We start from the raw sequence: 25632 nt of genomic DNA, 5'->3' as shown, positions 1-25632 counted from the left end.
ATTTTCATTTATTGGATGCCAGGCTGGAACAGTAACACGTACTGTTATTAATCAAGAGTAAATACTGCAGTTGCTGAAAATCCGAAAAGAAAACAGAAAGTGCTGGAACCAACCTAATCAGGTAGTACCTGTAAAGAAAGACAGTAAGCATTTTGGGTCAATAACCTTTTCATCAAAACAAATGAAACTAGTTTGTTGGCTGTCATCAATAGTACAAACAATTCCAAATAACACTTACAACCTCAGAGCACAGTATAATATTAAGAACAATGAAACCATTGTCCTAGGGAGACCTGGAGTGACTATCTTGATGTGCCTTTGTCCCTTTTTTTTTGTTGCTATTTGATAATCCACAGCCTTAGTGGGTTCCCTAAGATACTACAGTGTCCTTTTATTCTCTTCTCAAGTTTGCTGTGACTTTCTTTTGCATTTTCCACTGGGTTGTCATGTATCTTGCCATGAAAGGACGTTCTCTGCTCTCGTTGAGAATTTCCTCAAGAAATTAATATGGAATTTTAATTTACTCAAGTTTAAAAATTAGAAGTGTTTAGATTAAAGAATTCTGTTTCTTCTCTAAAACTGAATTTTAATAATTCTATAGGTAAAAAGCAATTTTAGTTAGCCTTCTGATGGTGCGAACCACAAATTAAACTAGATCTCTGTGCATTGATGGTACAATTACTCTGAACTATCTGAAAAAAGTCTTGGCTATTTTTACTCTAATTGAGGGAAATGTTCCACATATCTCCAGACTGTTCATTTAATACATTTTCCTTAACAGGGGTACTGATTTCCATTTCAGGAATATTTTTCAAGTTCCTATCTATACTATATTCTGAACTCGAACCCATCATTTACCACAGAGAAAATGATCCGTAAAAACATGCCTTGATTTACAAAGTAGTTCACATTTTCAGCTTCTTGTAAAAAAAAAATTCGCTTCTTGTCAGCTGTCAAAGTGAAACAACTTTCCAGTAGATCTTTCCTTTCACTCTGGACATGAATTCACACTCTGGTGCCTTTACGATGGCAAATCTGAAGGTTAGTTGAGTTGAAGGTTAAATTATGATAAAGGAATGCTGCTTTGCACTGCAGTAAAAGTCAGAACTTGTCAGTGCACTCTATTCACGTTTTCTGTGTAATAGAACAAAAGTAGCCTTTTAAAGAAGAAAATCATTTCAAAGGGAGAGCAGATTTTAAAAGTGAGAGAATGGTACTTGCCTAGAATTAATAGTTGCCCCCGTTTTTGTTTATTTTCCTGAGCCTGCCTCACTTTACTTGCTCTCCTGTTGTGTAAAACCTAATTTTTAAAAAAAAGTTGGACACTGCATTGCATCACCTGTACAGCTGATGTTGATTAGATGCTGCAGAATATTGCCACATTAAATTCAAGCATTGAGTAGCAAAATCTGCAACTTCTGTCAACAACTCTGGGTCAGATATGTGGATGACACCTTTGTAATCATTAAAACACAGAAATAGAGAACACACACCGGATCATCAACACCACACTCACAGGAATCCGATTCACTAGAGAGGAAGAAAAGGACAACCAACTCCCATTCCTAGATGTGATGGTACAGAGAACACTGAACGGAGAATTCACCACAAAGGTTTACAGGAAAGAAACACACACACAGACCAAGTCCTAAACTACGAAAGCAACCACCCCAACACACACAAAAGAAGTTGCATCAAGACACTATTCAAAAGGGCCACAACACACTGCAGTACACCAGAACTGCAAAAAGAGGAAGAGGAACACCTATACAATGTATTCACCAAAAACGAATATCCCCGCAATTTCATCAACAGATGCCTAAGGGAAAGACAACGGAACAAAGACATGCTGCAACCCAAAGGACTAGCCATACTACCATACATCAAGAGCATTTCCGAACTGACAGCCAGACTACTGCGACCACTAGGATTCATAACAGCACACAAACCAACAGCCACTCTCAGACAACAACTCACCAGAACGAAGGACCCGATACCCAGCATGAGCAAAACCAATTCGACTGGGACAACACTACTATTATAGGACAAGCCAAACAGAGAACAGCCAGGGAATTCCTAGAGGCATGGCACTCATCCACAGATTCAATCAATAAGCACATCGATCTGGACCCAATATACCGACCACTGCAACTGATAGCTGGAACTGACAACCGGAAGCGGCAGATTCAAACACTACAAATGCCGGAGGAACGATCACAGAAGCGCTTCACAGGAGGCTCCCAAGCACTGAGGATGTCACCTAGACAGGGAACGAAACGTCTGCAACACAAATTCCCAGCTCGGCGAACAGAACCATAACAACGAGCACGCAAGCTACAAATCTTCTCACAAACTTTGAACATAAATTGACTGCCATATTTCTTACAACACAAAAATGAGTGCACTTCAAAAGTACTGCTATCTGTAAAGCACTCAAGAAGTCTCAAGAGACAATGTTCTTGTGTGTGTTTTTGCATAATTCAATCATTTGACTTTGAACTTTAACAGTCTTAAATTGCAAAATTTTTTTTATATATGTAGCTGAGTTTTGTTTTCTAATTTCACCTAACTCTTTTGGAAAGAAACAAAACAGAATAATAGAATTATCAACAAACTGATTAAAGCTGCCTTTGGCAGTGCGATGGAAGTGACTTAATCAGCACTCACTGATGCTCAGTTGGATTTTATGTCCACTTGATTCCAGACATCATTGCAGCCTGGGTCTAAACATGGACAAGTGGACTTAATTCCAGAGATAAGGTGATCATGACTACCTTTGACGTCAAGACAACAGTAGTGGTATTAGGCTGGGGAAACTTGGAAAAATTTATGTTTATAAAATTCAAGGGAAAAACTCTTCACTGAGGCCAAAGAAACATTATTGTGGTTGTTGCCAATCATCTCATGCCCAGGACATTTCTGCAGGTGTTCCTCAAGATAGTGTCCTCAGTCCAGCTATATTCAGCTGCCAATCAATGACCTTTCCTTCATCATAAAGACAAACCTGGGAACATTTACTGATAATTGCACTGTCTTCAGCACCATTCACAATTTGGATATTAAAACAGTCCATTTCCACATGCAGCAAATGTTCAGACTTGTTCCGAGAAGTGGAAAATGATGTTGATGCAACACAATTCCCACAAAGGAGAACCAAGAAACTGATGAGGAGAGAATAGAATGTGATTGTAACCTAGCAGAAACATAAAAATGGACTGTAATTGTGAAAGAGGAAATGTTTGGCCCATTACTGGCACAGGCAGGAGAATTAATAATGGGGAAAAGAGAAATGCAGGGAAGCTAAATTATTACTTTGCATCTGTTTTCACAGAGGAAAATACAAGAAATTTCCCAGAATTGCAGATTCAAGCAGCTAAGGAGAATGAGGAGTTGAGGGATATAGGTTTGATGAAAAAGATTGTACTGGAGAAATTAATGGGGTTGAAAGTTGATAAATCCCGAGGATGTGATGGTCTACATTGTAGAGTGTTGAAGGAGGTGTCTGTCAGGATAGCTGATGCATTGATGTTAACTTGCAAAGTTTGAAACATTCCAAAATAATTTGTGTGGATTGGATGGCATTGAAGCAAATTCAGCTCACTATTTAAGAAGGGACCACTTCCTATAGATTGTCCTTTGTGTCACATGCCATCTTGTTTTAGAATTGTATTGCAATTTCTTCAATGTCATTGGGTTGGAAACTTGGAATTCCCTCCCTAACACCACTACGAGTATACCTAACCATGAGAACCATCACTGATCAACAAAGCCTCTTAATAACCCTTCCTGGGGGCAATTAGGAAGAATTTATTGTTTATCCCAAGAATTAATTGTCCAAAAATGAATGCTAGGTGAATATTAGTGAATAGATGCTTCGTGTTTGCTTAATTTGAATGAGACCAAATAACTGCATTAAAACAGTGGATCAAAGGATTTTATACTTTGAATAATTTTGCTTTAAATTGCAAGATGTCATTTCAAGGTTGTTACATTCAACAAGGCTTTGGTTGTTATGGCAATATGATAGCTGCTCTTGTTTCTGACACTCTGGAACCTTCCGTATACTTGCAGCATTCGGTATTGGAGACCCTGGACTGTTAATCGAACAATATACTTGTGTTCATCAGATGGCACTCTTGTGTTCAATTAGTAATGTTCAAGTATTGCCAGCCGATGTTTAAAGTTAAATAAATAAAACTGTTCCTTTAACTCCACAGGACGCTGCAGGAATCTGTATATGCAGCTTTACGTTTTTGAAACCATTTAAATAAAGCAAGCGAATGCTGACAATCATCTATTATTGAGATGCGGAAATGAAGTTATAGCATAGAATGTAGGCCAACTGAAAACATGCAACTAAGTTTTTGAGAGGTTTGTTAAGTGGGGCAAGGTGAATGATGCAAATTTGATTCCTACGAAAGAAATGTTTTAATAAAAGGAATCATTTTATTTTTATTTTGAACAGCAGAAGTGCTATAGAAACAGTGAGGATGATCGAAAGAAGGATCTAGAATAAACATTCACTTTAACTTGTTCTTGAACTTGGAAATAAGTGGTACAATGGCAGTCCATACCAAAAACCTGATGTTCATCCAAAACTGGATCTCACAGGTGTACTTCTGGCAAGTTGTGGATAACAATTCAGCATCGAGACAAAGCTTGCTGGTAACAAGGGACAAAGCCAGACCAACTGTCTCCCTGCCATAAACATTTTGTGGGATGTTGATAGAAGACAGAATTCAAATTTAAAATATGGCTACAAAAATGATAGGGTAGGCTTTAAATTACTTAATCCCTATATTTGTCTGCACTTGAAGTGACCTCTTTATGGAAATGTACCAATAATTAACAGGATACATCTGAAATGTTTTTATTTGCTATCTTTTACAGAAATATTAACCAGGTTGAAGAACCAACACAGAGACAAATTTCAGGTAAACACTGAATTCTTTCTAAGCAAATGTCCCAGTTGTAATTTGAAGGATAGTCTTTCAATACTTGTGCTTCCAGATATTTGAATTATAAAGTGGGAAAAAACGAATTCACAGTCATATTTTCAAATCCACCAACACTTAGTCCAACATAATTTTAGCAAAGAAACTTTAATCCCTCCTGAATATTCAGTCCTTTAACAGAAACAAAGACTCCTCCCATTCTGATTATAATCTCTTCCAAACTCTTCCATCAGGCAGAATATACAATAGCTTAAACACAAGTAACAACAGATTCAAGAATAGCTTCTTCCCCACTGTTATTAGACTGCTAAATGGACCTCTCAAATTTTAATTTAGTGTTGATCTCGCTCTTTCTGCACCTTCTCTGCAGCCATAACATTGTAATCCTCGCTCTGTTCTGTTACTTTAATTCGCTTTGTATGGTGTGATCTGCAAGTACTGCATGCAAGCAAACAAAACTTTTCATGTGCCTGGACATGTGGCAATAACAAATCAAATGAACCATATGTTAAGAGTCAAGTAAGTTGGATTTAAAAATTAAAATATTAATCTAATCATCCAGCATAAATTTATATTGTTATTTTGATATTTGGTTTTACAGACTCTTGGCCTCATCTGGCACCACGTGCCTGCTTTGCTCAGTTAGACGTGCTTTTGGAGGCATTGCAGTTTTACATTGAAGATTCCTGCCAGAATAACCCAGCGTGGCCAGCAGGAAAGCTTGCTACCGGTGTTGCAACTCATCAGGTAAGTGCAAATGTGCTCCTTTGCCTGTGTAGCCAACCATACTGCCATTCTGAACAGACTTATTCTCCCTGAAGCAACAATTTGGCAGACACAGTGCTCCGATGTGTACAGGTGATGATCACAAAATGAAACAAGTGGTTCAGTTCTGGTTGACTGATCTTGATTTGCTGCTGAGCCATGAGGAGTGATGTAGATAAAGTGATATAATCGATCTAAATTCTACCTTGTCTGTTTAATCTGATGTACCATTCCACATCACATCTATAAGAAGTTGTGTAAGATTGTGCATGATGTGTTTGTAATGGTGTCTGCAGGGAGCATCAGTAAATTCTGTTCACAATAAATGCTTTAAAGCACAGGTGAGTGTATTTTGTTCTGGTGCACAGTCCAATATTGCCTGTCCCTAAGACTAAATTGAAAGGCAATTTATACATGTCAGACAGTACATATAAATCTGTTGTATTTCCTTATAAATCCAACTGGAATATATTTTCATCACTAGTGTTTCAACAGCAGTCCTTTTGCACTTACCTGATGAGTTGAAACACTGTTAGCAAACTTTTCTGCTGGCTATGCAGGCTTACTGCATCAGGAATCTTCAATGTACAACTGCTGTTCCATTTAAAGCCCATTGATCTCCCCTGCGCCGGCAGCTGTGCCTGAACTATCCTGTACTAATCAGGGATACAGGAGGCTTTGTTGAAATTCAATGTTCTATAATTCTGACCCACTTGTACTTTTCTCTGGTGCATGTGCATCGTAGTAATCATTTAATATTCTTCGTGATTCTCATACTGATTGATCATGTTAAAAAGAACCATCCACTCGTTTCTAGGTGCTACACTGATGCTACCTGCAGAAACCACAGAATTTTGTTCCCCATTTTCTCTTCAACTTAAATCCTCATGTGGCTCTGTAGCTGAGAAACATAATAAATAATTGCACCTTATTGAAATGCAAACAATCCATTGTGCAAGCTGTTTCGGTCTGAAATAGCTGGTGCAGTTAACACTGCAAGGGGCAACTTTGTAATCAACAGTAATGCACTATTTACTGATCTAATTTTGGGCAGTTTAAAGTGATGGGATTTTATTTTAAGTGATAGTTAAATTGCTTCGCACTTTTTTTGTTAAATAAATAAACTGTCAAAAAACATCTAAACTTGCAGAGTTTACTCTCTCATGCTGTCAAAGCATAACAGTGATAGATCAAAAAACATACGTGAAAACATTATCAGACACCTCACCAGGTGGGCAGTGACAAATGGGGGGATAACACAAAAGGCTTCAAGCTTGAGTCAACTATGAGAATGATGCGACAAACCATATCTGAATTGAGAGCAGAGAAAATCAATATGGGCTTGCATGCCCAGAGCAACTGGACCAAGACAGATGCCAAGCTAAGAAATGGCAAGACATTGGAAAAAGATGTAACTGACAAATATATTGAAGTCTATTTTTGATGTCAAAGTAAGATATGGATAGAGGGCACATTATATTGAGTACCTTAATAGGGGGGTTAACCTACATTGATCTCAACGCTTGCTACAGTAATACAATGTGAAAGTAAAGAAGATAACTAAATATTTGCCAACTAGGACACGTAAAAGGCAATTACCTGATATTGTGAGCAACTAAAACGAAGCAGATACTGAAATAATCCACATTTTTTGCTTTTGCTTTAGTTGTTTTGGCGTTAAAGACTTGTATTCTTGTTTTGACACATTTTTGTGGCAAGTGTTAACTAAATGTTCTGTTATCCCTGAGAATGAAAAGAAAATAAAGGGAAATCTAAAGATGAGGCTTGAAAAATTCACATGATGAAGCTGTGACTATTTCCTTTGACAGCTGGTTCCATTGTGGGAGTGTTCTTCTAAAATGCGCTTGTTGATTCACTGATCATTTCTTGGAAATAAATGACTTTTATAGATTCTGTGGATGACAACCTTTGTGTTGTATCATTGTCAGAGAAGATCAGATACATGGTTCTACCTCTCCATTCTGTATTTGTTAGACTATTAGATTAGATTAGATTACTTACAGTGTGGAAACAGGCCCTTCGGCCCAACAAGTCCACACCGACCCGCCGAAGCGTAACCCACCCATACCCCTACATCTACATTTACCCCTTACCTAACACTATGGGCAATTTAGCATGGCCAATTTACCTGGCCTGCACATCTTTGGAGTGTGGGAGGAAACCGGAGCACCCGGAGGAAACCCACGCAGACACGGGGAGAACGTGCAAACTCCACACAGTCAGTCGCCTGAGGCGGGAATTGAACCCGGGTCTCAGGCGCTGTGAGGCAGCAGTGCTAACCACTGTGCCACCGTGCCGCCCACACTATGGTCAGTCTGCTATTTCTCCTCGTTTTGCTGTAATGGTTCCGAACTCCAAATCTTTTGATCAGGGTGTGATGTTGCTCTATTTCTCACATTGATTTGTTAAATTGTGGAGCTTGTCTTTGGATTGTTTCAATCTTGCTTATCTTATTTTTCAGTCTGTGTAAGATTCACACACAGGTGGATACTCTAGAATGTGAAAATGTTTGATAAGCCATAACTCGCACATTTTTATTGTAATACCAGTGTTTCCACTTCAGAAATCCAGAAACCCTTTTTGATTTGGATATAATCATCTGAAAGTGGAATCACCGTTGCAAATTGCTGTCACTGTGAGTCCCCGTGTGAGTTTTCTATTTACCAATTGGAGAATTTTTCTACAGAACTTAAAGCATTCTCATAGAATTACTACAGAGTAAACAGGCCATTTGGCCCAACAAGTCCACACCAACCCTCTGCAGAGGAACCCACACAGACCTGTTCCCCTACCCTATTACTGTACACTTATCCCTGACCAATGCGCCTAACCTACACATCACTGAACACTATAGGTAATTTAGCATGACTAATTCATCTAACCTTCACATCTTTGGATTGTGGGAGGAAACCCGTGCAGACGCAGGGAGAATGTGCAAACTCCACATAGATGGTCACCCGAGGCTGGAATCAAACCCGAGACTTGGTGCTGTGAGGCAGCAGGGCTAACCGCTGAGCCATCTAGCTGCCACATTCTGCTATTGGACCCTTTTTTGTTGTTAAATATTTTCTTTATTGGGCAGATCATTGTTAGAATTTTGATCTGCTTGTGCTACACTTATTTTGCTGTCTTGTTGTATTCTTAGTTGATTAAAGTTAATGTTGAATCTTTGTTGTTATAAAGATTGTTGTGTGCTGAAACTGAGAGTTTCTGCTATTCTAAATGCAGTTTCTATTGTGAAGTGCAGCTTTCCTTTACCAATATGGTGTCTTCATAGGGATAAGTGAAACCTTAAATCAACAGCCAAAAGCCATTAACTTCAGATCTGTCATTGGAAATATGTTAGAGCCTATTATAAAGGATGCAATAGTAGAACAAGCAAAAATACACAATATGATTAAGCAGACTTACTGTGGCTTTATGAAAGGGATATTATGCCTGACAAATTTATTGGAGTTTATTGAGGTAGTAACAATCAGGATAGATAAAAGGAAAACAGTGGATTTAATATATTTGGACTTCGAAAAGACATTTGTTAATGTACCAGACATGGAGCTACTTAATAATGTAAGAGTCCATGGTGTTGGGGTTAGTATATTAGCGCGGATAGTGGATTAGCCACCAATAGAAGATAGTGTTCAGATAAAGTAGTTATTTTCAGAATGGTGACCTCTGACTATGGGTGTGCCAAATGTATGAATGTCTTGAATGAGGGAAGTGAACATACTGTCACCTAGTTTGCAGAAGACACAAAAATAAGTGAGAAGGCAAGTCGTAAGGAAGATACAACAAGTCTGCAGAGGAATATAGACTGATTAAGTGAATGGGCAAAATAGCTTGGTAGATGGATTACAGTATGGGAAAATTTGGGGTTATGCACTTTGTCAGGAAGAGTAGTAAATGGAGAAAGACTGCAGTTGGGTTGCAGCACAGAGGAATTTAAGGATCCCCATGCATGAATCACGAAGATCTAGAGCCATGTTCAGCAGCAAATAGGAAAGGCAAATAAGAATGAGAGGAGACATATTGAAGCATAAAGGATTCTTAGATGTCTTGGTGGGGTAGATGTGGAGAGGTTGTCTCCCCTTGTGAAAGAGGGGCATAATCTAAGAAAAAGGGATCGCACATTTAAGACAGATGAGGAAGAATTGTTTTACCTGAGAGTAATGAATCTGTTCAATGCTTTACTATAGAAGGCTATCAAGGCTGTCATTAAGACTGAAATAGACAAATTTATAATCAGTAAGGGAATTGGGGATTGTTGGATCAGCCACGATCTCATTAAATGGTAGGACAGATTTGATGGGTTGAATGGACTGCTTCTGTTCCTATAAATTATGGATTAATGGTATTTATTGCCTATATCAAAGATGACTGCCGTGTTGTCATTCTTGCCATTTTTTCTGTGTCTAAAGTATTTTCAACACCATGTGATCAAGATCATTCTCTTTTACTTTATCACTGCTTTTCCACAAGTAAAATTGATAAAATTGATAAATCTTCTGACTTGCCAAAGAAAGCTTATATTTCTCACTCAAACTGTCAAAATGACAAAGATTTAACGAACTTCTCTGTTACAGTTGTGAAAAGCAATTTCCAATAAACAACTTCTTCTTCTTTTTATTTTCAAGCAATTTAGAATCATAGACTCCCTATAGTGCAGATAGAGGCCATTCAGCCTATCAAGTCTGCACTGACACTGTAAGGAGCATCCCATCCAGATCCAGCCCCCTTGCCTATCCTATCAATGTAACCCCACATTTACCATGGCTAACCCACCTATGCTGCACATCCCTGGACACTACAGGACAATTTAGTGTGGCCAATTCACCTAAACTGCACATCTTTAGACTATGGGAGGAAACCAGAGCACCCGGCACAAACTCACGCAGACACATGGAGAATGTGCAAACTCCACACAGACAGTGACCAGAGGCTGGAATTGAACCCAGATCTCTGGCGCCGTGAGGCAGCAGTGCTAACCACTGTACCATATTTAGATTAGATTAGATTATTTACAATGTGGAAACAGGCCTTTCAGCCCACAAGTCCACACCGACCCTCCACAGAGCAATGCACCCAGACCCATTCCCCTACATTTACCCCTTCACCTAACACTACGGGCAATTTAGCATGGCCAATTCACCGAACCTGCACATTTTTGGACTGTGGGAGGAAACCGGAGCACCCAGAGGAAACCCACGCAGACACAGGGAGAATGTGCAAACTCCACACAGTTGCCTTTAGTTTCAGCATTGTTCTGAAGAAATTTCTGAAATTGCCTGTTGCTAACTTGTTCATTGTGTGTGTACTTTAGAAATGGTTAAATCACTATTAGGACTCTTAACTCTGTTCCCTGATTTGGTTTTCCAAATGGAAACAATTTCTTTCTTCCTTGGAAATCAGATCTGCTGGTAGTTGGTCTGTTTTCTTGGGAGATTGATCCAGATTTATCCCCTTAACTGTTTCTGTTGCTCTTGTTCTTTATTTTGAACAAAGCTTATCTCACCTATTATTATCTGTAAAAGGCTTTTATACAGATTTAGTGTTGTTTTTGATTGTTCCTCTGCAGGAATTTTCTGTTCGGAGACATTTCCTTCACAGCAGCTTTTTTATTCATTCATTGTGGTGAGCTAAGTCAGCATTTATTGCCCATCCATAGTTACCCAGAAGGTAGTTAAAGGGCAACCGCATTGCTGTGGGCCTGGAGTCACATGTAGATCAGATGAATCAGATGAAGTAAGGATGGCAGTGTCTTTTCTTGAAGGACATGAATGAACTTGATTGATTTTGCCCAACAATCAGCAACAGTTTCATCCCCCCCCCCTTCCTCTAGCTTATCTCTCCACGCTTCAGGCTCACTGCCTTTATTCCTGATGAAGGGCTTTTGCCCGAAACGTCGATTTCGCTGCTCGTTGGATGCTGCCTGAACTGCTGTGCTCTTCCAGCACCACTAATCCAGTATTTGCTTTCCAGCATCTGCAGTCATTGTTTTTACCTCGTTAATTTTAACCCTACTGCGAATCCTCTTGCAAGGATGCCTGCCTTGAAGAAGTTTTCCTCCTCTCTTTACAAGAATCTCGGGGAGTCCCTCTCCCACTGCAACTCCCAGGTCATTTCCTCTGCTCTGAAGCTCTTCAACCATGTCGTGAAACAAACTCGGTACCACAGCCACATTTGCTTCCTCAGTGCATGCCTCCGTAACCAACTTATCCCACACGGACTCCGGACCACCTTTAAACCAGCAGAGTTCGGACCCAAACAGGACAAACAGTACAGACTACAGATTCAAAAACACCAGCAACAGTTCTCCTTCAGGATCCTCCGCTCCACGCTTGCAGCAATGCGCCGGCACCTAACCTCTCTACAGTCAGCCCTGCCCCAGCTAAGGGCCACACTCTCTCAGAATTGCAAAGGACCCACTCTGTACTACATCCTCAGGAGAATTCATACTCTCAACAAACAGTATTTCAATTCCATCTCAAACATCAAAAACTGTAAGTACAACAAACTTTTATCCACCAACCTCCATAACCAGCGCTCCACAAACATTCCAAAAGATTCCCCTGGCCTCGGAAACGCCATTAGCCATGAGGCTGACGCAGCTACCACCCCCACGCTGAGTGATGATGTCACTTCCGCCCCCATCATGGCCACTCCCACAGGCACTTCCGGAGCTCACATCATCGCTGATGCCACACGCTCAGTGACTTCAACCACCCCTACTCCCATGATCACCACCACTTCCGCCCCCATCAGCGCTACTCACTTGCATTCTGCTGACATGCCCCCCACAGACCCCGCTGTCACTATCCCCACCCCCCAGAACCCCGAGGGGAACACTACCCCTGCTCATGCCTCCACCCCCATTCCCCCCACCATCACACCCACTCCAGGTACTGGCTCCGATCCCACTCCCAGCTCCACACCCACACCAGATCCCAACTCCCGGCCCTGCCGAGTTTTCACCATCCCTCCAGACCTCCCACTCACTGAGGACGAACGATCAGTCTTCAACAAAGTACTCATCTTCATCCCCCTCTGTCCACGCATCAATGAATTTAATACACACCGTGACATCGAACAATTCTTCCGTCGCCTCCGCCTCCGAGCTTACTTTCACAATCAGGACTCCCGCCCACCTTCCGAGGACCCCTTCGCCCACCTCCAACACACTGCATCCACCTGGACATCCCGTGCTGGCCTATTACCTGCCCTCGATCTCTTCATTTCCAACTGCCGCCGGGACATTAACCGCCTCAACCTGTCAACCCCCCTCCCCCACTCCAACCTCTCCCCCTCACAACACGCAGCCCTCCAATCCCTCTGCTCTAATCCCAACCTCACCATTAAGCCAGCGGATAAAGGGGGCGCAGTGGTAGTCTGGCGCACTGACCTCTACACAGCTGAAGCCAAACGCTAACTCGAGGACACCTCTTCCTACTGCCCCCTTGACCATGACCCCACCCCCCATCACCAAACCATCATCTTCTAGACCATACAGAACCTCATCACCTCAGGAGATCTCCCACCCACAGCTTCCAACCTCATAGTCCGGGAACCCCGCACTGCCCGGTTCTACCTCCTTCCTAAGATCCACAAGCCTGACCACCCTGGCCGACCCATTGTCTCAGCATGCTCCTGCCCCACTGAACTCATCTCTACCTACCTTGACACTGTCCTATCCCCCCTAGTCCAGAAACTCCCCACATACGTTCGAGACACCACCCACGCCCTCCACCTCCTCCAAGACTTCCGTTTCCCCGGCCCCCAACGCCTCATCTTCACCATGGATATCCAATCCCTCTACACCTCCATCCGCCAAGACCAGGGCCTCCAAGCCCTCCGTTTTTCCCTCTCCAGACGTCCCCAACAGTACCCTTCCACTGACACTCTCATTCGTTTGGCCGAACTGGTCCTCACCCTTAACAATTTCTCCTTTGAATCCTCCCACTTCCTCCAGACCAAAGGAGTAGCCATGGGCACATGTATGGGCCCCAGCTATGCCTGTCTCTTTGTTGGCTATGTAGAACAGTTGATCTTCCGTAATTACACCGGCACCACTCCCCCCTCTTCCTCCGCTACATTGATGACTGCATTGGCGCCACCTCGTGCTCCCGCGAGGAGGTTGAGCAATTCATCAACTTCACCAACACATTCCACCCTGACCTTAAATTTACCTGGACCATCTCTGACACCTCCCTCCCCTTCCTGGACCTCTCCATCTCCATTAATGATGACCGACTTGACACTGACATTTTTTACATATCCACCAACTCCCACAGCTACCTGGATTACACCTCTTCCCACCCTACCTCTTGCAAAAATGCCATCCCGTATTCCCAATTCCTCCGCCTCCGCTGTATCTGCTCCCAGGAGGACCAATTCCACCACAGAACACACCAGATGTCCTCCTTCTTTAGAGACCGCAATTTCCCTTCCCACGTGGTTAAAGATGCCCTCCAACGCATCTCGTCCACATCCCGCACCTCCGCCCTCAGACCCCACCCCTCCAACCGTAACAAGGACAGAATGCCCCTGGTGCTCACCTTCCACCCTACAAACCTTCACATAAACCAAATCATCCACCGACATTTCCGCCACCTCCAAAAAGACCCCACCACCAGGGATATATTTCCCTCCCCACCTCTTTCCGCCTTCCGCAAAGACCGTTCCCTCCGTGACTACCTGGTCAGGTCCACACCCCCCTACGACCCACCCTCCAATCCTGGCACTTTCCCCTGCCACCACAGGAACTGTAAAACCTGTGCCCACACCACCTCCCTCACCTCTATCCAAGGCCCTAAAGGAGCCTTCCACATCCATCAAAGTTTTACCTGCACATCCACTAATATCATTTATTGTATCCATTGCTCCCGATGTGGTCTCCTCTACATTGGGGAGACTGGTCGCCTCCTAGCAGAGCGCTTTAGGGAACATCTCAGAGACACCCGCACCAATCAACAAAACAGCCCCGTGGCCCAACATTTCAATTCCCCCTCCCACTCTGCCGAGGTCATGGAGGTCCTGGGCCTCCTTCACTGCCGCTCCCTCACCACCAGACGCCTGGAGGAAGAATGCCTCATCTTCCACCTCGGAACACTTCAACCCCAGGGCATCAATGTGGACTTCAACAGCTTCCTCATTTCCCCTTCCCCCACCTCATCCTAGTTTCAAACTTCCAGCTCAGCACTGTCTCCTTGACTTGTCCGGACTTGTCCGACCTGCCTATCTCCTTTTCCACCTATCCACTCCACCCTCTCCTCCTTGACCTATCACCTTTATCTCCTCCCCCACTCACCCATTGTACTCTATGCTACTCTCTCCCCACCCCCACCCTCCTCTAGCTTATCTCTCCACGCTTCAGGCTCACTGCCTTTATTCCTGATGAAGGGCTTTTGCCCGAAACGTCGATTTCGCTGCTCGTTGGATGCTGCCTGAACTGCTGTGCTCTTCCAGCACCACGAATCCAGTAACAATTTCATGGTTGTCAGGCAACACTTACTTCCAGACTTTCTTTTGTTGATTTTGAATTTCACCATCTGCCATGGCAGGATTGGAACCCAAGTCACAAGAATGTTACCTGGATTTCTGGATGAACAGTCCAGTCATAATACCACTAATATCACCTCCACGTCTCATTCAGTTCTGTGGCTTTTCAGACTGCTGGCTGGTCTTAAGGCTGTATTTATGTTTTAGTTTTAAGGACATTCTTATTGAGTTTTTCTCTTCAAGCACTTATAGATCTGTTTCTTCATCTTCGGATGCTCCCATGATTTTCTATACAGTGGATCCCATTTCTGCAACCATCTTTTGTTATGTGGTCTTATGCCCACAACCATGAGTTTAGGTTCAAGACAGACCATTTAAGGAGAACACAGGGTCAAGAATTGTTATCAGGCTTTGGCTTCATAAACTTACATTGCTAATTACCTATTATGACTAAATTCCACTACACATCAGAATTGGACCTCCTGGAGAAAATAGTTTTTAAGATGTTGAATTGCTTCCAAACTCAGAAGCTGAACAAGTAAATACATTTTTTTGCATTTGATTGGATCTTTACCAAGTGGAGGCTGAATATACTATTATTAGGCTTTGATATTACTGTTGCAATGCTGAGAGACAGTTCTATAATCTCTATCACCCAATGCTAGTCAGTCTACTCAGTGTACTTCTCTGCATAGGTTCCTATTCACATGACCAGACTTCAGGCTTATGCCTGCTGTCTGAGATTTTCTCTCTTCCTTTTTAACTCCATCTACCCTATGCTATATTTGCCAATAAGGAGCCCTTGAGTTTTTAGACAACACTCTGCAGATGAGAACCTTGTGACAATATTCTCCAAGGCAGAAGTTACAATCGATGACAAAATAAGTTAAAACCTTCAAGGAGTCATGCAGCAGCGAAAGTGAGCTAAAAATTTCATGAATCTGGACCACTTGCCTCACAGCTAAGGAGGGAAGGAACGTGGAGTTTTGTGAGTAAAAATGAAATCCTTTATGAGCAGTGGAACACTTTAAAGACCAAAGATACAGTTTACAATCTTGCAAAACAAGAAGTCAGAAAAAAATTAATTAATGGTTCATCTTAAAGACTCACAAAGCCTGTGAACTATTAATTGCAGCAATATTCATTTGGCAAAGCTGTTAAGAGAATAGATTCATATATTAAGGATATGACTCGGGGCATTCTTCTTAAGAAGCCATAACAATCATCCATTTTACTTGCAAAATGTATCATGTTGACCATACAAACAAAATTTGTGCTGGACTGCAATACAATCAGTAGCAACAATGTTATACTATGGAACAGAAAGATATTAAAGCAGGGAATTAGGAGGTCATGACAACAGAAATAATATTGCCAGGAAGATTTAATTTCAATGATGGGCCAAATAAAACACAGAATTAGACCTCCTGGAGAAAATAGTTTTTAAGATGTTGAATTGCTTCCAAACTCAGAAGCTGAACAAGTAAATACATTTTTTTGTATTTGATTGGATCTTTACCAAATGGAGTTATGGCTTACTTAGGGGTAAAAGAAGCAATATATTTCTGATGAAATTTCATAAGCTTTTAACAATTATATTCTATCTTGGAATGGATAACATTCTTGAAAGAGCACAATTAAGTCGAATGATTCAGCATCATGGGAAATCTACAGATAATTGCATTAATGATCTAGCCAGATTAGTAGATGGAAATGAGTACGGAGGTTTGTCAGATTTATTCCAGTTAAAAGAAGAATTGACTTTCGAGAAAGCCATTCAGATGAAGAGTGAGGCAGAAGTTCAGAAGCCGTACATACCAATCTTAAACAGAGAGAAACAACCTTATTGCAGGAGATCTGTAGAATATATTTAATTGCTTGGGTACAAACTCATGAGATGCTATTACAAAGATGAGGGCAGACACTCCATATTAAAAGTTAATGTCAGTGCAAGGAAATCTCAAAGGCACAAACAGTGACCGACAATTTGAGAAAAATACTATCTGTAACAAATTTGTTGAAACAGGACATAGTCACTGAGCAGCAAGAAGACAAATAGCTACTCACATGGAGAAGTTAATGAGCTAGTAAAAAATGCCAAAGGCATTTCTAAAGAAAATAGGGGAGTCAAACTTAATGGAGGGGCATTTAACTCTCTATGCTTCATTAACCCTTGACTCTCCAAATGGATGTTAATCCCCTCAATCTTCTTTCAAACATTTCCCTACTACTGACGTTAGACTAACTCCCTAATAGTTACCTCATTCATCCCTATCACCTTTGTTGAATAATAATGCCACATTAACTGCCTGCAGTTCTCTGGCACCGCTTCACCTCTCTGAAAATTAATGTCAGGGAACCTGCAGTCTCCTCTCTTGCCTCCCATAATACCTTGTTTAAGACAACTCTCTCCTATTTTTAGACTATCAGACTTGTTCTTCCCCCACCTCACTATAGCAAACCCTGTTGATCACTATGAGTCAAGAGGATGGGAGCAATAGATCTACCCAGATGCATCTTACACTGTATTAAGGTGTGGTAAGGATTCACTAGCTAGTTTCCAGAGTGCTTCAGAGTGCTTCATGACTTGACAGTACGCAATGTTTCCAAACAGTTTGAAAATGACACTGTCAGAAGGCCGACAGGGTCCTTTTTTCGACATTAATTTTATTTATGCATGCCAAAAAGACTTTTAAGAGGTAGTGTGGTATGAATGAGGAGCTTGTCAGTGCATCTTTATTCAGCGAAAGAGCTCTCCCACTCTGACTAGTTGGTTATCACTCAGTACCACGCACAAGTAAACTTGAGTAATGTTTAAGTTAAAAATCACACAACACCAGGTTATAGGCAGCAGGTTTATGTGAAAGTACAAGCTTTTGGAGTACTTTTAAAGCTAATGCTTCGAAATAAACCTGTTGGACTATAACCTCATATTGTGTACTTTTTAACGTTGTCCATCCCAGTCCAACACCAACACCTCTACATCATGAGTAATAATTGTCAGTGCTGTTTCACCAGTCAGAAGTGAAACATGCTGTAGATGGCACAAAAGCTCCTGATCACCACTTGTAAGTATAGCTGAACGCTAGTTCAATCACATATGATTTGTACTTTAACAGTAGATATAACTGAGCCAGGTTTGCTTGCCTATTCCATTGCTCTGGGTTTATCATGACAACATCCAAACCTATTCTGTACAAAAAATATAAAAGTTTTGCAACAGATCTAAAATAAAATTGAAAATAAAGTTGGAATAAGAAAAGAACCCCAATGTTAAGATAAAAGTTATATTTTGCTAAATGCATGGGCAGGTTCTGGACATCAGCAAGATTGATGGTTCGATAAGTAAATCTTGGCAGAGTACAAGATTAGAGATATCTGACCTAGAGTTCTTACGTTATGCATTTTCAATTTGTGATAAAGGGTCAATGTGTAAGCAGTTGCTTCTATAGAAAATATTTTTGGTCCCTGTTTCTTTTGAATGTGCTTGTTTTGAGAGAATGCAATATAGAAAGCAATTTTCATAAACAAGTATAACTGAATTTTGCAGCCCTAATGGTAGATGTAGAACTGAATCTCTTTGACAACTGGTCTTCAATGTATATCTAGTTTCATATGCCAGCTGCAGTCCTGACATTACCTATATGGCCTTCATTAAAGGATGTCAGTTTCAATTTAATGTGTAAAAACACAAAGGTCATGGTTTTCTCATATAAAGTGGCTAATAGCTTTCAAACTGCTTTTTGCATCAAGTCACAAAGTAAAACAAATTCAACCTGACCTGCTTACAAAATAGACTGACACTCCCAAGCTTTCTTTGAAAGCCAACCAATTTGTATGTATCTTTAAAATGTGCTTGTTTTGAAAACTTGATTACTTTTGTTGATGGTCATTCACATAGACAAAGAACAAAGCCTTCATTGTCTTTGTGAATTTATGTTAAATTTATGCAGTAGAAAACATTCAAACAACAGACATGTGTCATTCAGTATAAAGCATTACAGACTGAAAGGAGCTGAGCAAATCAGAAATAATGTGTTTTCAGTATATCAGGAGTACAATAACAGAAAAGATCCAAAGTGTTGAATGTATTCAGGGAAATATCCTATTTTGGGATCACTGGTTATTTGTGGTAGATGCTATTCCGAGTGTGAAATCTGTTTAAGAGCAGTAATTGTGCATTTTGAAGCAAAATCGGCAAGACCTTAATTATATGAGGGGAGGTATTCTTCTTCAGTCCCTAGATAGTAACCTGGCAAGGGAGATTGATTATGCATTCTAAAACCAACCTCATTTTTATTCCATTGATTCCAGGGCAATCCTTTTGAATAGACTATTGCTGAGGTGGCAGAAATAAAAAATATCCAATGATGTACTGTGAATAATAACACTTTGAAATCCAGATGTTTAACATCAATGTGCAACCAAAATATAACATCAGTGTTAATTTGTAAAATGTGTGCAAAACCCCAATTTCACTTTGAAGCAGACGGCGACACATCAACTCAGATCCAGATTCTGGCTGCATCATGACAATTGCCTGGTGTAAATGTGCTCATTTCAGTCTGCATGAATACTTGTATGCATACACCAAACATTGCACCTAGTGACTACTCTTTAATTTTGAGGAACTGTGAAGTTTATAAATTAGCAGACCTAGTTAGATCTAGCAGACTGCTGAAATGTTAATAACCCCAAACCCACTTGAGAATGAGGTTGTATTTCACAGTGCTGAGCACAAGTAGCATGTAAGAGTCTCCTACAGGATGCCCCACATCATGTAGTTTCAGTACTTTCAGCAGTCCTGTTTGTGATGTTGTGCTGTTACTTTCATGTTTGTGATACACATTAACAGGAAAGTAATCACCATAAATCGGAGAGTTCGTGCAATTAAATCACTTTGTTAGTTGTGTTGCCATCCATTAAACCTGCTGAAAGCTGCTAATTTTATGTAATTATGCCTTTTTCACTAACTTGCCAGCTGGTCATCTTTGAATGAATTCTCAATGATAATTTGTATCAGCTTTTATATGGCATCTTCTTCTTGCTGTTTAAATCTCCAACCATTTGAAAAATGTTTTATTTTCCCTTTCCACTGAATCAACCTGAAAATATATTCAGTCTCTTACAGTCAATGCTGAAATAATTGTAGAATGTACAGTAAGTATATTGAAGTAAGTTGAATAAATGGCATATTTTCCTGTACAACAGAGTATTGTTTTGGTTGACAGTAATTCAGATAGTCAATGTCCATCAACTGAAGCTATTCTATTTTTGCCAATGGGTCTAGAATCAGTATAATATTTCTTAGAGTCATAGAGGTGTTTCAACACGGAAACAGACCCTTCGGTTGAAATCGTCCTTGCCAAACCGATATCCTAACCTAATCTAGTCCCATTTGCCAGCATTTGGCCCATATCCCTCTAAACCCTTCCTATTCATATACCCATCCAAATGCCTTTTAAATGTTGCATTTGTACCAGCCTCTACCATTTCTTCTGACAGCTCATTCCATACACACATCACTCACTGTGTGAAAAAGTTGCCCCTGAGGTCTCTTTTAAATCTATCTTGTGTAGACACCTTGCAGTTAAAGAGTCAAAACATAAGTGCAATTTATGTTAACATTAAACAAAAACAGGAAAATCAGGGAACACCTTTCTTTACGATTGGTGGATAATGAATCTGCAGCTAATGAAATTTCAATTGGAGATTTTTACAGTCCCAGCTGACCACACAAATGATATCAGATTGGTGTGTGCTGGAGTAATATTACACATTGACGTTGATAAATACATCAAGTAAAGTTCTTACAAATGCCAACCTATAACCACATATTGCCCAACTGGGAACTTTTCGTCACCCTTTCTCAACAACATGGCGAAGGCATACTGTAGATGTGTATTATCTTCAACATTTGTCTATCTTTAACACTGACATTTTTTCTGCATTTTTCTTTGGCTAAATTATTACAGAAGTCTACAGGTTGTTAGAAATCTGGTAGAGAAACTAAAACCTTCCCTATTGATGTGAGATTGAAATGAAGAAGAGTAACCTACTGTACTTATATTCAATCCATTTCCTGTTTACAATACAGTTAATGATGTATAAAAGCTGTTGATTACTATAAACCATTGTTTCACCACAAATTAGTGATACGCTTTACTTGGGATTTTGAGATGATCTATAAACAAAGAATCAGTATCTGAGGAAATATTTCAGTGAACATAGTAAAATTCTTATCTGCTTTTGGACCCAAATGCCCTCTGGAAATAGGTAAAAAAGAAAAAGCAATTTATTCTATGATAAATGTTTCATTCTTGCATTTTGATCCACAAACTAGCAAGGTATTAATATTGTTTTTGTATCATAAGAGTTTCTACATTCCAATATATGGTCATGTGTGCCTTTGGAGGTGAAAATTGAATACTACATTGACATAGTGCTATTTATAATGTTCTTGTAAGTTTTCTAAAGGATCCCATTACAGAAGCCCTAAGTGTGAAAAACATTCATTCACTTCACAAAATAGACAGAAATAATCCTTTGCTACTTAATTATTCTAGGATCAACATCTAAAGTCTCCATACAAGCAAACTACAATTAATATTATGCTTAGAAAAGGAAAGTAATGTCCAGAGAATTATAATTATTGATCCTAACGCTCTGAAATAATAATACTGTAAGAATTACCTGCCTTATCATAATGTGCATGAACTCCACTATAAATGTTATACTGAGGTTCCTGCCTGTGCCCAGGCATTGATACGAATGATGGTATGTGGGCAGGCAAACAGGGTTCAGTTTCTCTCCTCTGAGTTTTTTTTAACACTACTGCTCCATTCCCATCTAAAAATGAGATGGATCTTATCCCAATGTGGTACAGATACATTTGAAACCTGAATCAGCTGGATGGCATTAATATTGACGTGGTACATCATCTCCCTTACAAAATACATTTTCAACTCGGGAAACCATAACATCATAAAAAACTTCTGACTTTTAAAAATAAAGCACAGCAATGGGACAAATTGGAAAGTGTGCTACTCTGTGTTGCACAAGAATGATGAAATAATCTGTACCAGGAGTCAAAAGAAGTCTTGGGGCTAGAAATTTGTCTCAGACAGTAACTCAAGTGAGCAGTATTGAATTAGTAAGGTAAAAATAATGACTGCAGATGCTGGAAACCAGATTCTGGATTAGTGGTGCTGGAAGAGCACAGTACCTCTAGCTTATCTCTCCACACTTCAGGCTCACTGCCTTTATTCCTGATGAAGGGCTTTTGCCCGAAACGTCGATTTCGAAGCTCCTTGGAAGCTGCCTGAACTGCTGTGCTCTTCCAGCACCACTAATCCAGAGTATTGAATTAGTGCCTGACATCCAATTCCACTTCAATCCATGATCTTCTCATAGTTAGAATGAAAAGATCTGTTGGAATATTTTATCGATAGGAGCAAGTGAACAAAGCTGTTAACATTTTTGACATTCACTCAGTTTTACTGCAGTCATTTGTGAACACACAGAAGTTTATAGCATGAAAAACCTGAGACAATTGAATCTCACTAGTTTGAGTCAATGTACATTTGGTCTTGGAAAATAAAGTTTTGAAATTATTTTTGACATAAACAAAGTGTTCCAATTGCTGAGGTGCAAAATGATATTTGTAACTAGACCATGGATTTGATAGGGGCAACTAAGGACTGCAGAGACTGGAGATCAGAGACAAAAGTGTGGTGCTGGAAAAGCTAAGCCGGTCAGGCAGCGTCTGAGGTGCAAGAGAGTCGACATCTCGAGCATAAGCTGAGTTGAGTTGAGCTGAATTTATTGTCACGTGTACCAAGGCACAGTGAAAAGCTTTATCTTGCGAGCAATACAGACAGATCACAGAGTTAACTAGCATAGATAGTAAAGAATAGGTAAACAGCGGCAACAACAAAAATGTGAAGAGTTTGTGAGTCCATTCAGTATTCTAACAACGGTAGAGTAGAAACTGTTATGAACCCGGCTGGTGCATGTGTTAAGGCTTCTGTACCTTCTCTCTGATCATTGAGGTTGTAGAAAAACATTACCAGGGTGGGATGGAGTTTTAAGAATGCTGGCGGCCTTTCCTTGACAGCGGGCCTGGTGATAGATTCTATAGATGGGAGGTTGGTCTTTGTGATTGTCCAGGCCGAGTTCACCACTCTCTGTAACCGTCTCCGATCTTGAATGGTACAGTTTGCATACCAGGTAGTGATACATCCAAACAGAAGGGTCTCAATGGCGTACCTATAAAAGTTGGCATGGGTATTCACCATCATGCCAAATTTCCTCAGCTGCCTGAGGAAGGAGAGATGTTGTTGGGCCTTTTGTAACCAATGCAGCTACATGAAGAGTCCAAGAAAACTTGTTGTGGATGACCAATCCCAAGATGACACTCTCCACTCATTCCACCTCTGTGCTGTTAATGTGTAGGGGGGGTATGAGTAACATCCCACCGAAAGTCAATAATGAATTCCTTGATTTTGCTGGCATTGAGAGCTAGGTTGTTCTCAGTGCACCATTTTTGCAGGTCTTCCTCATCTGTGGTCTGTTTCATCGCCATCTGAGATTCGACCGACTATGGTTGTGTCATCAGCAAACTTGTAAATGGCATTAGTCTGGTATTTGGCGACGTAGTCATGGTATACAGTGTGTACAGTAGGGGGCTGACTATGCACCCCTGGGAGGTCCCAGTGTTGAGTGTTAGTGAGGATGAAATATTGTCCCCAATCTTCACTGATTGTGGCCTGTGGGTCAGCAAATTGAGGATCCAGTTGCAGAGAGTGGGGCTTAGTCCGAGATCACTAAGTTTAGTAATCAGTCTTGAGGGGATAACAGTGTTGAAGGCTAAACTGTCGCCAATGAGTAGGATTCTTACTTGGTGTTCTTGGTGTCAAGATGTTCTAGGGAGGAGTGAAGGGCAAGTGATATGGCATCTGATGTGGATCTGTTGGTCCGATAGGCAAATTGGAGTGGGTCAGGGGTATTGGGGAGGTTGGAGTTGATTAACGCCATGACCAACCTTTCAAAGCATTTCATGATCACCAAAGTTAAGGCCACTAGGTGGTAATCATTGAGACATGCTGCATGAACCTTCTTAGGCACAGGGATGATGTTGGCCCTCATGAAACAGGCAGGGACAGTGGCCTGCTGCAGGGAGAGGTTGAAGATGTCCAAGGAGACCTCTGCCTGTTGATCTGCACATGCTGAATGCGCAGTCTGGTACTCTGCCTGGTCCCATCGCTTTCCTTGGATTCACACAAAGGAAAATTGATCTGACCTCTTATGCAGTGACTGTTGGGATAGGTTCGTCAGGACTAGTCAGAATAGGTGTTACCTCTCCGCCAAAATACTGCTCAAAACGAGCATAGAAGGAGTTGAGACGATCTGGGAGGGGTATGTCATCGTCTGCTATCTTGCGCTGTCTCTTTTTAGAACCTGTAATGTCATTCAGTCCTTGCCATAGTTGCCAAGTGTCTGTCTGGGTCTCTAGTTTGGGTCAGTATTGGTCCTTGGCTGTCTTAATGGCTCTGCAAAGGTCATACTTGGCTTCCTTATATTTGAGTAGGTCTCCTGATCTGAAGGCCTCACGCTTGGTTTTTAGCAGGTTCTGTATGTCCTGATTCATCCAGTGTTTCATATTGGGGGTCACATAGTTTGACTTCTGTGGTATGCAGTCCTCCACACACTTGCTGATAAAGTCTGTGAGAGTGGTGGCGTACTTGTCCAAGGTTCCTGCGGACTGTTTGAAGATGGCCCAATCAGCCGAATGATTTCAAACAGCACCGGAGTTGATCCTCTTCATCAGCTGTTCATCAGGAATGGGTTTGATGGCATGGTTTTCATTAATGACATAGTTAAAATTCCACAATTTTGTCAATTTTTAGGTTCAAATATGGCTTACAATTATTCTGGTAATGTGCATGTATTTTAAATGTTTTTGAATATATGACATGTGTTTTAACATGGCACATTGCACACGTTTGGTGTCTTATCAGTACATGAGGCAGAATATGGTATATTTACCACATCATTAGCTTACTCCAAAACCACATGAATTGGATTGGCTAGTTAAACATATTTTTAATTCTACCATTTGGGACGTATAGAAAGAAAAAAATCAACTATAAAAATGTAAAGATCTCTTCTGATGTTTGAACATTTTTTCTGCTTCTAATTCTTGCATAGTTTAAGTTCCCAATCAGGCATGCACAATGTCAAAAGCATCTTAATGTAGAGCACACTTTCCCTGGAATACCTTCACGCATATATTTAGGAACCTGTTATTTGTTTGCTTGTAGCACTTGGAGCAAAGTGACACTAGTCTCAACTGGTCTTGTATATCTGAAAATGAAATTTTATCAAGACCAGAACTAGT

The 25632-nt window shown here is 40.7% G+C and overlaps 1 protein-coding gene across 3 annotated transcripts in view; it reads left to right on the top strand.

Annotated features, from left to right (window-relative positions):
• LOC140462943 (disks large-associated protein 4-like) overlaps positions 1 to 25632 on the top strand; it is a 572009-nt gene that overhangs the window by 239802 nt on the left and 306575 nt on the right. For all 3 annotated transcript variants that reach the window (XM_072556463.1, XM_072556464.1, XM_072556462.1), the window contains 2 exons: positions 4891 to 4934; positions 5557 to 5702. The gene's annotated coding sequence lies outside the window, so the exon portion shown is untranslated. The remainder of the gene's footprint in view (positions 1 to 4890; positions 4935 to 5556; positions 5703 to 25632) is intronic.

The sequence above is a fragment of the Chiloscyllium punctatum genome, chromosome 37 (genome assembly GCF_047496795.1).
Source record: "Chiloscyllium punctatum isolate Juve2018m chromosome 37, sChiPun1.3, whole genome shotgun sequence".
Taxonomy (NCBI): domain Eukaryota; kingdom Metazoa; phylum Chordata; class Chondrichthyes; order Orectolobiformes; family Hemiscylliidae; genus Chiloscyllium; species Chiloscyllium punctatum.
Note: the sequence above shows the minus strand (reverse complement) of the source record. Positions and strands in the feature narration are given on the sequence as shown.